This window comes from Papaver somniferum, unplaced genomic scaffold, assembly GCF_003573695.1.
Source record: "Papaver somniferum cultivar HN1 unplaced genomic scaffold, ASM357369v1 unplaced-scaffold_80, whole genome shotgun sequence".
NCBI classification, from domain to species: Eukaryota; Viridiplantae; Streptophyta; class Magnoliopsida; order Ranunculales; family Papaveraceae; genus Papaver; species Papaver somniferum.
In genome coordinates, this window is record NW_020650971.1 from 1,134,675 (window position 1) to 1,150,051 (window position 15,377).

General features: G+C 34.9%; 2 long non-coding RNA genes across 3 annotated transcripts; one reads left to right on the forward strand and one right to left on the reverse strand.

The window, feature by feature from the left end:
• Positions 1–9,517: 9,517 nt before the first annotated feature.
• LOC113345088 lies at positions 9,518–13,229 on the forward strand. Of its 2 annotated transcripts, XR_003358000.1 has the most exons (7): positions 9,518–9,898; positions 10,082–10,213; positions 10,343–10,380; positions 10,889–11,258; positions 11,878–11,919; positions 12,076–12,197; positions 12,431–13,229. It is a non-coding gene; the product is annotated as an uncharacterized LOC113345088 (long non-coding RNA). The 2 variants fall into 2 exon arrangements; XR_003357999.1 differs by having other exon boundaries at positions 11,878–12,197.
• Positions 13,230–14,127: 898 nt separating this feature from the next.
• LOC113344968 lies at positions 14,128–14,985 on the reverse strand. The gene is made up of 4 exons (XR_003357958.1): positions 14,860–14,985; positions 14,650–14,780; positions 14,453–14,557; positions 14,128–14,358 (listed from the first exon to the last, which is right to left on the reverse strand). It is a non-coding gene; the product is annotated as an uncharacterized LOC113344968 (long non-coding RNA).
• Between the last annotated feature and the right edge of the window lie 392 nt (positions 14,986–15,377).

Consider the following 15,377-nt stretch of genomic DNA (forward strand, 5'->3'; position numbering starts at 1 on the left):
GATTCCTTTCAAACTCTGAAATCGTGTTTACTCTATTTATTTTCTTTATCTCAGTACCTAGTTTCTCATCATGTCTCGAGAAGACTATTCACCAATTACAGCCAAGTTCGATGGAACTATCTATAATCATTGGTCCTTTCTCATGAGAAGTTTCCTCAAAGGAAAAGGACTATGGAAATACATAGATGGTACAGAAAAGTGTCCTGCAACAACTGTTCTAGAGAAAACAGACAAAAAGGAACCCTCAGCCAGTGACAGTCTCAATGACTGGGAGATCAACAATCACAAAATTCTTACATGGATCGGAAATGCTATTATTACATCCATCAGTATGCAGCATACCAACTTCGAGGTCGCCAAAGAAGCATGGGAATTTCTCTCCAAAAGATATACTCAAATCAATTTTTCTCAAAGTTATAAACTTGAACAAGATATCCGATCCTTAAAACAATAGAATGAACAGACAATATCGGATTTTCACTCAAAGATGTCTGTAATATGGAATCAATTAGCATTAATGGAACCCAGATGGACTACTGATGCACAACTGTGGGAAAAATATCGAGAAGAATCGCGGTTAGTTAAACTTCTTATGGCTTTAAGAGACGAGTTTGAATCTGTTAGATCTTCAATCCTACACAGAACACGTCTACCAAAAGTGGAAGCTGCATTGTCAGAACTCATCACTGAAGAAACAAGGAAGAGAATTAAACCAGACATCTCAGCTGTCTTTGTTACATCTTCAAGGCCAAACTATAATACTCAAAAGAATCCATCAAGCTGTGACATATCTCAAATTCAATGTCACAACTGCAAGCAACTTGGATATCTAGCCAGAAACTGTACCCAACCATCTGTTCAATCATCAACAACATCTCAAGCTTTATCTCCATATCAATGTAACTACTCCAAGGAATTTGGACATACGGTGAACAATTGTACATCACCAACATCAAATATGTGTGAGAAAAGGAGGAACCTGAATTCAAATACATCAACAAGATTCACTGCAGCACCAGTTTCAACTGAACCGGAAAAGAAGCATGAACCATCTCTACCTGATATTCAAGAGATGATCAAACAGATCATGTCAATTGGTAATAATTCTTCATTGGCTTCTGCACTGGAAATTCCCACATGTATATTCTCAACTAAGTGGTTTCTCGACTCAGGTGCTTCCAACCATATGACCTTTAATCCACACTTCTTTGAGAGTCTGAATCCAATAATAACTCCTAAAATTCATACTGCTGATGGATCTCCATTAACTTCAAGTCATACTGGATTGGTTAAAACGTCCAACAAGTTGTGTATACCTGATGTACTTCTTGTTCCTAAGATTACCATGAATCTTATCTCTATTAGACAACTGTGTGATCAAGGATTTAAAATTCACTTCTTTCCTTCTGGTTGTGTTATACAGGATCCAAAGACGGAGAAGCTAATTGGGATAGGCCATAGAGTGGGTCGACTTTACCTTCTAGAGATGCTCATTATCTTGATGTTTCCTGCAAAAAAAAATAACAATAACAATCATGAGAAGTTTTCGTAGAAAATAATAGACTAAAAGAGGTTGGTCAATAACAAATTAAAAAAATGGCGAGCCATGAAAGTCCAGATGTTATGTCCTCTTCCTGATTAATTAACCCCAAAAAAACTCTATGTTGTTCTGGATCTTGTTTCCGTACAACATTAAACTCCTGAACCTATTTGAAAACATCTTGTATAGAGTGAAAAGTACCTTGCATAGACGAAGCATCTGTGGATCTTAACATCAAACTTGCTTAATAGAGAAGAATATTGGTTATAGGCTTCAAAAATGCAGTGATTCCAGTTAGGTATTCAGTTCCAATTCATAACATCAGCGTATTCTATCTTCCACCTACATGACAACTACATAAAATGAGTAAAGATACTTTTCACTTTTTGGATCTGATGATCAAATTTCACTTGATAACAAAAAATCAGAACCAATTCATAAATCAATTCATGTTACTGTATTCCCTTTATATATTGATACATCTCATGTTGAATTCCTAAGAGTAAAGCGTGATTCCTCTTCTAAATCACGGTCTAGAAAATCAAAGTAATCGGCTGATATTTTCTTGATATTAAAATACCTTTCTCAATTTTCCTGATTCAGATGAGGCATGAAATGATTTCCAGCCTGCAATACAAAGATCTTTTATGCAGGCAAAGAAAAAAAAAGAAAATGATTTTTTTTTGAAAAAATAGTGATCATCATAAAGTACTTAAATACATAAAAACAAATTTATTAGCAGATTATGAGATACCTCTTCAAACTTTTCAAAGTTTTGTAGTATCCAACTTATCATCACTACAAAAAACCTAAGCATTGGCAACCACACCAGTTTGGTTGCCGAAAATGAGTTTTTAATTGCCAAACACATAGGCAACTAATGCTAGTTGCGGAGCCTAAGTTGCTGTATGGGGTGTTTCCAAATGTAAAGGCAACTACTAAAAATATCTAGTTGCCATGGTTTTTTTTGGCAACTTATGTTATAGAAGCCAAATAAATTATTTAGTTAAATGCAATTAATTAAAATCACTACTTTTACAGTTGTTCAAGAGTTGCCAAACATATTAACAACATAGTCATCGTAGTTGTCAGTAACTTGCCACATAATATGGCAACTAAATTAAAATCTTGTTGTGAAATTATTTAGCAGTTAATTTGGTGGTAGCCAAATATTATGATTTCACAATTACAATAGGTATAGGAAATTAAGTTGAAGTTGGTTGATAGTTACCGAATCGTTAAACAATTAAATTTACTAGTTGGCGTATGGTTACCAAATCATTCCGCAACTATGACGAAAACTAACATTTCGTAACTTAATTACTGTAATTAATATCGTTATTAATATCACAATTAATTACTGTAATTAATATGGTAATTAAAATCTTTATTTATTTTTTAATTAATATTGTAATTAATATCGTAATTAAACTCATAAATAATTATCATAATTAATATGGTAATTACCATTTTGATCATATTCTAATTAATAATTTTTTTGTATAAATGTAGTTGTTTTTTCTTGTATGATTATTATATGCATCGACAAAACAAAATTAATAAAATATGCATTTCATTTCCAAAACCAAGAGTAAAAAGTCATAACACCTTACTACAAAAACCCATACTACACGTTATCATTCTCCCTACCTTAATATCCTGATACCAGAAGAAAAAAAGAAAGAAAAAAAACACAAAACAAAATCAAATAGAAACTCATTCATCACTGGCTGGCCCACTCTGAACTGGGATCCTCCATGTCAGTCTTTCAAATAAAAAAAATCATTCATCATCCATGGCACCTTCCACATTTCGGGGCTCCATATCAGGATAGTTACGGATGTAGTTTTCATCCTCTAGGTCATGATAGTCATCCTCATCATTTTGACCTTCCACATCAAGATCCTCATCTAGCCCACAGACCTCCGTATCATCCTTCATTTCATCATCTGATACATCTGGTACAACCATCTAAGGATAGTGTTTAGAAAAAAAACTATTCATTAGATCAGTAAGCCGACGTGTTTCTCTTCTCTGTAGCATTTTTTCTGTCTGTAGAGACTCGATTCTTCCGTTCAACAATTGTATTTATTTTCCCCTTAAATCAGCCAAACTCTTGTGAGTGTGAGAAGCTTTGCGATGACGTTTGTTAAGACTCCCACGTTATTCATTATAGACAATTTCATATATGTCAGATGGAGTTTTACTAGATTCTCCTCACAGTGTTGCTTCTTTCGTGTCCTCCATTATTTTCTACATAAATTACAGACAACCATACATGATTATATACTGTTGCAGAGATTAATTAAGACACAAAATTCAAAGTATATTTGTAGTGTGTCTTACTTTCATCTCCTGGCATTTCGGTGGTAATTTTGTAGAACCATGGGTTTCTGAGAACAAAATCACCGCATCACAAGGCTTGTTCTCCGTAATCTTTGAAGCAGCAACCAGTTGCATACAAACCAAGTAAGTTAACACTACACGGTATATAAAACACGAATTCGAACAAACATCAGTAGATGTAATGAGATACAATTAATGCATACCAAATCATATTCTACGCTGGCAAAACTTTTGTTGCCTGCACTATGATTAATTTCCTTTGCTTTAGCAGCCACAGTCCCTCTGTCTGATTTTTTCTGTCATTTAAACTCCACCATATGTTAGCTTAAGCAACTCCGCGGTGTATTCATAACATATATATATAACATGATATTTTAACATTCTACACATTCTACAGGAGGCTCTTTCAAGGAAAGTCAAAACTTCAATACTGCATTAATTGCTCAGATTACATGGGAGTCAATAGACAACATTCAATTTCACTTACAACAACACTATCGTAATTTTGAGCTAACGGCACCAATTGCCAGGCACTTGCCAAACACGGTGAAAGCTGATTTTCTTCAATAAGATCCGGATACCATCTAGCCAACAATGACATGATAAACAGGCTGATTTCGCCAAAACTAAATGGAAGAAATCTAGACACAGTAAATAGCCAAACAAATGAATGTATACCAAACAAAACTTGAAACCTGCAAACAATTTTCTAAAATAAATCTAGTGGAACCCAACAAAAAAATAAAAATAAATAAATAAATAAAACATTATCAATGTTGAAAAACTAGGAGACATGGAAAAGAGAAAGAAAAACTCAAAATGCTAGGAGAGACTACATTGTTTCAACGTTATTCGATGTCATAAGGTCATAATCTGAACACCATTATATAGGTGAAATTCGAGTACATGATTTCTACCCACTAACTACATGTTGCAATGACAATTACATGTTTCAAACAATTCAAGATAATGACCATTATCTAGTCCCACTAACAACTTTAATGGTCCACTTTCCTTTCAGAAACACTACTAACAGCACTACTAACAACTTGTTAGTATTATGGAAATTAAGGGAATACGTGCAAGGAATGGAAACATGACTTTCAACTAAACATGACTTCCTAGTGTGAGTTTAGATAAAACTCTAATAACATAATACTTATAAAGTTGTAAAATTCACATAAAACCAGTAAGAGTAAATCTCTAAAACACTACCTCGTAGAGAAATAGAGATCTCAAACATACACATTGAAGATATGCAAGAATTAACAAGGAATCCCTCGCAAAATTCAGCAACTGATTCAGAAGGCTCTACCTCATTCTTCATTTTCTTATCTACAGAATCAAGAATTCCAACCAAAATAAGTTAGTAACACTAAATAACCCATCAAAACCAATCAAATGACCAGCAGTAAATGAGACTTAGCTTAAGCAGGGTGTTCTCTCTTATACATCCTTAAATTCCTTCCTATTTTGGGAATAATTCTTCAAACAGCTGAGCCGCTGCCAAATCGAGATGGAGACTTCATGGATCCGTATAAAAAAATGGAGTTGATGCTAATGGTAGTGGAATTGCAGGGTTCTTTGGAATAACAGTTGGGTTTTTTTGAATCTAGGGTAATCATATTGAAGACTTCTTCCAACGCAGCAGCAACAAAAGATTTTGGGGGTTTTCTAGGTCATATGAGATTGGGGTTGATGAGCTTGGGAAAGAGAAGAAGATGAGTATGATTGCTGAACTTGGGGGGTGCGAATTTATGCCCACGGTGCACATATTGATGGATTGAGAATTAGGGATTTTACAACAAAACGAAATGACTCCAATAATTTCAGTTCTTTATAACAATCCCTACAACAACAAAAACCTTCAAACCTCTTTCGGCTTCATCACTTCGACCAGAGCTTCCACTTTTTCCTTAGTGAATTTGGACTTACATTTGACCCTCGATGAATCTCTACCTTCACTTTTACAGAAACTCTCAACCCTCAGTGGATCTATGATTTCACTTATGTGTCTCTGCAAAGAAGCAATAAAATTGAATCTTCTAATTCTCTCAATGGATTCGTTTCAGATCCCATTTCTTTCGATAAAAAAGAGGATTACTAGAGAGAGGATGAAGAGAGAAGATGCAGAGAGCGGCGCAAAGCATAAGTGGGAAGTGAAGAGATTAGGGTTGGTTGGGTGATAATATCTATTTGGGTACCATACAGTGTAGCAGGTTGTACGATTATACTAAACTCTTGATCAACAAAGTTAGATTAAGGTTGAGAAACATCCAATGGTTATCAACAACAACGTGTAAAGAAGAAAAACGATCCTTCGTATTCTAATTCTCACTTGGACGTGTTTCTTAACACATTCTTCACACTATAATGAAGACATAGTAAAATTTGATACATTTTTGTTAAAAAAAAAAATCCCCAAAAAAGACTATTTTGGTAAAATTATTAGACGATGGTACTGGTGATCTGACCTGGTACTATGGGTTCTGCAAGACTTGGACATGCCGGCGTAAAAACTATGTTCAACTTTCGGGATCTTGGTCCTACCCGACCTGGTACTTTCTACTGGAAAAGGATTTTGGTCTTTGGTCTTTGGTACTGGTGATCTGATTACCAGAGAAGAATGTAAATTTAAGTCGAATAAATTTGACTTGGAATCAACTTATGTTCTTTTTCAATCAAAAAAAAATTGTAACCATTTTGCAAGAATGCAACAGCGTGAAAATAAATGAACAAGAAAAAAAACTTAAGTTTGAAATCATATATCTATCATTGACTTATAAAGTATATGAACGCAATTTAAAATCAAATGAATTTTTACTTGTAACTGCCTTATGTAAATCGTTAAGCATATCCAACGAGGGTTCATCACTCCCAAGTGTTTTGGTTTTTTGGTTGGTAGAAAATTGACCTTACACAACATATTTTAGGTTCGTCGAATCCGGTTCAGGATCATTACACCGCTTTCAGGATCATCCAATGATTTACTCTCCCCGGTTCAGGATATCGATTCAGGTTCGTCGAGCCCGTTCGGGATTTCTGAATAAAACAGGATACTTTAATAAAGGTTCAAAAAACAGGAGTACTTTATCAAAATCCCCTTAAATGAAATGTATAAGACAATAAGAATACACCCTTGGTAAAACGGTTAGGTATTTGTAAGCATAAGAAGATTTGTGGTACATAATTGAAAAAAAAAAGAAAAAAAAAGAATCTTATGAATTAGGCTCTCATTCTTAAATGGCTCCGGAGATATACATGTGTCTGAAGGCGATAAATTATGGAAAAACATTGTCCATGAAAAGTATGTTACTTCTAATCACAATTGGTTAAAGTTACTTAATAGTCGGTGCCAATGTAGTACAACGGTAAAATCACTGGGTGATCATACCAGTGTCCTGAGTCCGAAACTTGCCAGCATCAAATTCTTTACCGATCAAAAGAAAAAACAAATCGGCCCTCAATTATTTGATGGTCGAGTTTTAGCATGCACAAGATTATTTGATGGCCATCCAGATTGATGGTCTTAACCAAAAACTCGGCCCTCGACATTTTAGAGCTATCTTGTGTTATGGGCTTGGGATTCCTCTTTTCGAAGAAGGGGAAACATGTTCCAGTCGTGACAGGGAGATGGATATTTTTGGTGACCATGCTTTACATTGCTCTCACGAGATTGATCTAAAATACAGACACGATATGGTTCGTGATACCTTTGCTGATATTTGTTATCGTGCGGGTGTCCCAGCTAGGAAAGAGGTGGATTTTGGTTTCCTCTCAGACACCGGCTTGGCTTTAAGACCTGCTAATATTTTAATGCACAATTGGGATAGTGGTCATGATGTATGTATGGATATCACTGGTATTTCTTCTTTCACATGTGGGGGGGGGGGTGGGGGGGGGGGGGGTGCGCACTTTTGTCCCAGGTCAAGCAATTGATAGTGTTGTTGGTCGGAAAAAACCAAATATTTAGAGAAGTGTACAACTCAGGGTTTCAGATTTGGCGTGTTGGATTTTACCACCTTAGGAGAGTTGGGGAGCGATACAGTGAAGTTTCTGATAAGATTGCGCAAGTATATGGCTAGTCATGATGTGAATGTTATAGTGGGGGATTTTCTTTTTCATAGGATTGGTGTTTTCATTCAAAAGGAATTGGATCCCAGCTTGTTGTCAGGCTTCCATCTAATTCTTGTAATTATACCACTTCTGAATGAAATTTCTTGATCGGGGAAAAAAATAAGTTCCTTAATGTTGCTTTGGTAAAGCTATTTGGAAAGAAGTTATCTAAATTTAACGTTTTTTCGTGAGCAATATTTATTATAAGGTTAACAAAGGGACAACGTTAGTGTTGAGGCGGTTTCAAAAACAGACGATGACTTACGGTGGAAATTCGACGATCGAGAATGCTAAAGTGGTTTTAACACTGAATCCATATTTCTTGTTATTTTTCTCGGTCTAAGTTTCACGATAATTTTGATGAGTTCATATATAATGTTTCTTTTTTGTTAAGTTAGGCTTTCTTAATTTTATCTCATTCTCAGTTTTCTTTGAGTGAGGTTAAAAGATAAACATAGCCCAAGATAACAAGGTAATAGAAAGGTATGGAAAGTAAGAGATGGCTAGGTTTATATTTTCTCTTTCTTTTCGGGTTCTATCATAAGTATTTTGTTGGGCGTCCCAAGGAACTACTTTACGAATTATAGATTCCTATACTTGTCTTGAACAAATTTTATAGTTGTACAAGTCTTTGTGAAAACCTACTTATGTAAAACTCTATGTGCATCCATTTAGACCGAACACAATTTGGTTATATAAACTTGTCTTGAATTGGACTTATGTGCATCCATCAATCTTACTCAATTTCATATGATTTCACGTGGATTCCACCAATTTCCTCGATTATTCATCGATCTCACCCAATGTCGCTCGAACTTCCTCAAGTTTATCTGGATATTCCATCGATTTCTTTATTATCAGTAGTGAAACTAGGTTTATAGGTGGGAGAGGATCTGGACTTGCCGGAAAAAGATTTCCCACATTGATTTCACCAAATATCCAAATATCTTACTTAGTTTCATATCCATCAATCTTATCCAATGACGTATTAACAAAATTTTACTAGTTACAAATGATATAATTATCCCGACTGAGCTATAAACAGGTTATGGTCCATTTTTAGCAAAACTGCATTCTATTCCGTAATTTACCCCAAAACATTCCCCGTAACATGTCGCTTTCTCACTGGTCCATTATTGTCCATTCGGGATCGACTGCGGTTATGTAAGGATCCATCACGTCGGGATGGGGTTTATATGGGATACATCATGGGGTGACGGTGGGTGATAATTTTGGGTAGAAACACTAAAATCTGGCTCTCTAAGTTCCCACCAAAAATTTTTCCACGGAAAATCAAATCCACTCCGCATATTTTTCTACATCTGGTCTTGTCTCTTTCAAATCCGACGACAACGAACTATGACACGTCATTGATCCGTATAATCAAGATGTTTCACAATTTCAATCTTTATTAGCGGGAATAACAAAGTTTTGGCGCACTAAACCCCGCGAAATTTTCAACAAAAATTTCACTAAAATTCTTTTCCCTCCCATGAACCTTAGACATATCTTTGCTTATACTGTTTATTCTTCGTTTTCTCGGCTTAAGCTTATAATTTTCTCTCTCCAAAATCAAAAACCCAAAAATTCTCTTAGTTTTTAATCTCCCTAACCGAAACCCAACTTTGAATCTGAATGATTTTTATTCGACAAAAAAAATCACCAATAACAACCAGGTTTCTTCTCATTAAAAACCCTAAAAAAAACCCGAAAATAATTTGATTTCTCAGTCAAAATCTTTAACCGAACCTGACTTCAGATTGATGCTCCGTATGTTGTTTTCTGAATTACCCCATAAAAGGTTTTCGTATTCAAATCATTTACAAATTACGATTTTCTATCTAATGAAGGAAATCAGAATTTATCCAATTGTAACGGTTGAATTCCATTAACCTGGTAAGTAAGTTTGATACGTTCCTCTATTCACTTTAAATACGTTTTATTTGGATTGAATTTTTTGAAGCTTTACTGCCGGTTCCCATCTTTGTTTCTAAAATTTCTTATGGATCCCGTTTCTCAGAAATGATCGAAGGATAGAAATTGATTTGTTAATTGGGATTTTTATTTTGTTGGAATTAGGCGTGGGTTTTGGTTGTTTGAAGGATTCGATGTTTGAGAATCTATCTGTAGCTCAAACTAAACTACTCTTAAGAGTTTCTCTCAGATTTGACAGAATATGCTTTTCTCTGCTGACAATTGGTTCCATATCAAGTTAGTTTTCTGACATTCCATATCTTTATTTACAATCGCTTATAATCTGTTTGACAAAACTACTCTAAGAGTTTCTCTCAGATTTGGTTAATTCGATATTGATGAACTCGATTTATGCTTATGTTTCAGATGGAGTCTGGATTCTTAACAAGGATGTTTGAAAGAGGGTAAGAAGATGAACTTGAGAATTTTATTAGGTTATAATTGCTATCTTGAGTCATTATTTAGCTAATTTACATGCGGGTTTGCCTGTTTGGTTCATAATTTGAACCTGACTTTTGGTTCCCACCAGAAAATTTACAGATTCAATGTACAGAATTCGTGAATTGTGGATTATACAAGTTATTTTCTGATTTGATAACTACTAATCAGATCGATACGTGTATTGCGTATTTGGGGTTATAGTGCTTTTTATGTTAAATAACTTCTTTTTGGGGTGTTCCTTTTGTATTTATTATAGATCCTATTGTCTCAGGTTTAATAGTTATCTAAAGGTTGAATATAGGTCGATCTGGTAGTCCGGGAAAATGAATAGTTATGAGAGTATACTAGTGCTCACACTTGTTGCCTTTCAGTTTTAAAATATAATCTTTTGTTACCTCTTTTTAGTTGTAGCTTCCTAACATTGGGAGCAAAACTATCGATTGACTAACACTTGGCCTTTGCTATTTTCAGAAAGAGGATTACCGACCAGTTTATATGGCTTTGCTTAGTGTCCCCCTGACAGGACAGGAGTGACTCAAGCATTAGATTTTGTCGCTGTTGGTATGGGAGTTGTAACTGGAACAAGGGTGTTCTGCTAAACCAATCTTTTGTCTTCATGACAAAATTGTTGTGTGAAACTTCTTCCGTAGTTGCATTCGATCCATCGCTGGATACAGGGCTCATCCCTTGGTGTTGGTGTTGCACTTAGTTCATTTTTATGTGTCTAGGAACTCTAGGTGTTGGTGTTGTTACCTGTTATTGGAATTCACTGTAGTGGTGAAGTACCTCAAGCATCCAGGGAAGTTTTCATGCCTTGGCGGAAAGCTGCTCAATTCCCAAGGTATGTTCAGAATTTTAGATGCTTAAAGATTTTTTTAATGTACACTTGGCATCTCATGCCATGAATTTTTTACTGAAATTTCCAATTGTCTATCATTAGCATAAATTGTTGATTACGATTTGTGTAATTGTGCCAGTGCAAACTGTTGTTAGGAAGTGCTTTGACTACTTGAAATTATGTAGATGTTAGGAAGTGCTTTGACTACTTGAAATTATGTAGATATAAATGTAGGTATAATCTGATTGCGTTGGTTTACAAAGACCAGCACTAGAACTAACCCTCAAATGTGTCGTTCATTTTTTTGTTTCTGTTTTATGCGAATGCAGAATCATGTGTAGGTTCATTCCATTTGTGTAAAGACAGATTGAATTTCTTATGTTTTCTTATACATTGTATGACTTGAGTGACCTAAAACGTAGATTCTCTTATGAGACATTGGATTTGAAATGGATTGTGGGAGTTGAAAAATAATATAGTGGGTAATGGATATGTAAGAAACATTTTTGACAAATCTTTATATCTAACAACTGATGAAGTGTTGTTTACGTTCTTTTGAGGCAATTTTTATTCAAGTTGATGGTTACTAAGTTGATGTTGATCAATTTTTTTTTATGCACAGAGATGTGCAGTTTGGGAGAATGGCAGGTCTCATATTGAAGGGGTACATTTTTTTATTAGCAGCAGTTGTATGGTGAAGATTACCATGTTGAGTTGCCTTTTTGAAGCTCTGGCCTAGTGCAAGTCGGGACTAATGTTAGAGCCTCTAATTGTTTTGAAAGATCTCGAAACACTAATGTTTTACGTTTTTTGTTCTCAGTGGCAGAAGTAATACTCTAAACTAGCTAGCTGCATTGGTTATAAATGCATACCCTATCAGCCACTTAGGACCTGCCATTCTGCCTCTTTGTGCAGACAGTAGCGTTCGTAGCATTCAACAAGGTTTGTAATTCAGAACCATTTTGTTTTTATTTTAGTGTTAACTCACTTGATGACTTGCTACTGAAAGTTGTGGTTCATAACTCACAAAGTCCTTTCACGGGTTTTTGTTCTATAAATATATGACTAGTTGCCTAATTCATTATATTAATCTTATTAGTATAGGCTAGCATTATGAAAGATATTGTAACCATGTTTACTTATTTGAAATGACTTTGTAATTTGCTTTATGACAGGTTATTACAATCCAATACTTCGTGTGGTTCTTCTGCTTGTTGCCTTTAATACTTCCATGGAGCAGTATGAAACTGTAGTGGGAAGGGTTGTCATTACATTATATTGTGAGATGTGTCATCGTGCGTGTGCGTTTGAATCACCTTGAATACTTTAACAGGCAGTTCAGATATCGTCTAACGGTGTTCATAAAGAACCCTAGGGCAGTATAATTCTCTTAAGATCAACTGTGAAATATGTGGGCATGACACTCTGACTATAAACAAAACCAGGCTTTGCTAGTAACGATTGCACTTTAATTTTGTTATGCAGGAGGTATCTGTTATAGATGAGAAGCCAAAAGAGGAGATGCTAAAACTGTAGCCGCCCAAAATATGGAAATGATCAATCTAGTCGATAAGGAGTTATTTCTGTGTATATCGGATGATAAGCATATTTGGCCGATCTAAACGTCGCTGGGTATTTCTGTGTGTTTTACCGCAAGTTGGAATTCACACGCGTGTACTTAACTGGCTTTTTTAACAGTGAGGCATTTTTCCATCTCTTTTGACGTTGGGGAAGTTCTCCAACATGGCATCCCGTATAAGGACATTTTTTCAATTTTCCCAATTTTATTTTGTTTGGAATTGGCATTGCCTCCGTTTTGATTGGTGTATTTAAAAAAAGGAAATATTTACTTCTTCATTATATAATTTGGAGTACATGTCACCTTTTAAACGGACATACAATAAGTACAATTCATCTTCGTCTTGTAGACCTGGATGTATTGAACATCTTATTCAGGATGACATGAACAGATCTGTAACTTCCATTACATAATCAAAAAAATGTATCTTTCTTATTCAATAAAACAAGAGTATTCATATATTATTCTTGGGACTAAAGGCTTGGTTTTTGTTGTATAAAATTGATCTCCGGATTCTTTCCATCGTAATTTGATACTATATTTTTACAATGCTTCAGAAATGCTATGAAATTCTCTGTTTGAGGTTGCCTGAAGTACTCCGCTAGACCAACCTATCCCGACAAAAAGGAAGAAGGTTGAGTCACGCTTGCTTTTATTAATTGTTGAGTTTTGGTGGTCGGATTAGGCTTAACAATTAATGTAATGTATTTTGGTGTTACTGTGTTGCTCAAACCTTTGGCAATTTGAGGTTGCTGGCGTTTAGTTCCAATGGGTTGAGCAACTAGGTAATCAGTTAATTGTCAAAGCTAAGTTGCTGAAACGTAATGTAGGCGACTAATGTGGTCTTGTTTGCTGTTTTATAGTTGCTTAGATATGAGGCTACTATCGCGTTTTATTTAGTTGCCATATCTTTGTTGCCGACGTTTTTGGAAACTAATGCAAGCAGTAGTTGTGATTAACCTGTTGCCAAAGTATTTAGGAACTAGGAGTTGCCTTTTCCTTGTTCCGAAAGCATCAGGCTACTAACATATTTCATGTAGTTGTCATATGTTTGATGCTAACGTATTCGGAATCTAATAAAAGTAGTAATTGCGATCAATTTGTTGCTGAAGTATACAGGAATTAGTAGTTGCCATTGACTAGTTCCGGATGCATTTGGCAACAAATATTTTGAGGTAGGTGCGAGATTTTAGTGGCCTTTATTTTTTGTAGTGCATTATCGATAATTCCATAATAATGGTTTGGCAAACTTAATTATGAAAGCAACTTCACGACTGATAAGATTTAGAAGAATAACAACAGTTGCCATATTGGCATTATAACAGCATTATGTATTTTTTGCAGACAGTCCATAAATATTCATCACAATATTATGTTTAACAAACCTAACTATGTAAGATAAATACTTTTTTCTAGCCGAGAAGAAGACCACCATAAAATCTATCAATCATACTGACCTTTGCAGTTGTACACAAAGCTAGATACCAGATACTTCTGTTCTCCACCACCATTTATGATCATGCGCTTATAAATAGTGAATAACCAAATTAGATCAATGCAACATCAAATCAAAATAAAAAAAAAAAATGAGATACAATACAATGTAATTCATTATTACCCAAGATGTTTCTTAATTCGATCCATAAGAACGTTTTTCTTCACTGTTGATCCCAATCCAATTTTCCTTAAATAAACTTTAAATTCAGTTTCTCCAACTGACCACCTGTTCTCAACCATCAAAAACAAAATAAAAACCACATTTATATCAATCCACAAACTTACATCCTCATTGAACCATTATATCAAACACCTTACCAACAATTATTTTCTCATATAGTTTCCAGGGAGGTTAGAATCATTTGGCATCTTTGGCATTAAGTTCAGGTCCTTTTATCTCTACATCATCTGGTTCTGCGTCATTTCCCGATTCAATAACCTTACAAATCCTGCAAAATAAAAAAAAATTAGCTCCATCACTCTATATAAAGAGGTGAATCAGTCGATAAATAAAATTAACATACGAACCCGGATATAGTTTTCTACAATGAAAGTCTGGATAGACTTGATGTCCCAAACCTAATTCCCTGCAAAGACGAATTAGTGATTTCCTTCTTAATTGACATGAAAAACAGAAGAAAGAGAAGAAGAACAAAATAAAACTCACGTCGATATATTTGTGTCAATTAACGTACAGTTAATATTGGGTGTAAACAAAGTGTAATGAATTTATTAGCCACAAAAATGGATAGAAGTATTATTTACCCACAATTTTGCTAACTGTGTTACTAATGGCCAGTTAAATACAAAGTGTAAACAGGGTGTAATCCAGCTTTTCAATAGAGTTCCGTCACTTGTCATCCCAAGAATTGTTCTAGTTCAAGGCTTTTATCTAATTTAATTTGAGGGGATGTCACATTCACCGTGCGACGTGTGAGTTCATATGACTTACTATTTTAAAGTAGGGGAGATTTCGTGGAGAGTATGATAAATAAGTGAATACAATTATCGCCAAACTTTTCATCGTAATGACATGCCAGACGAAG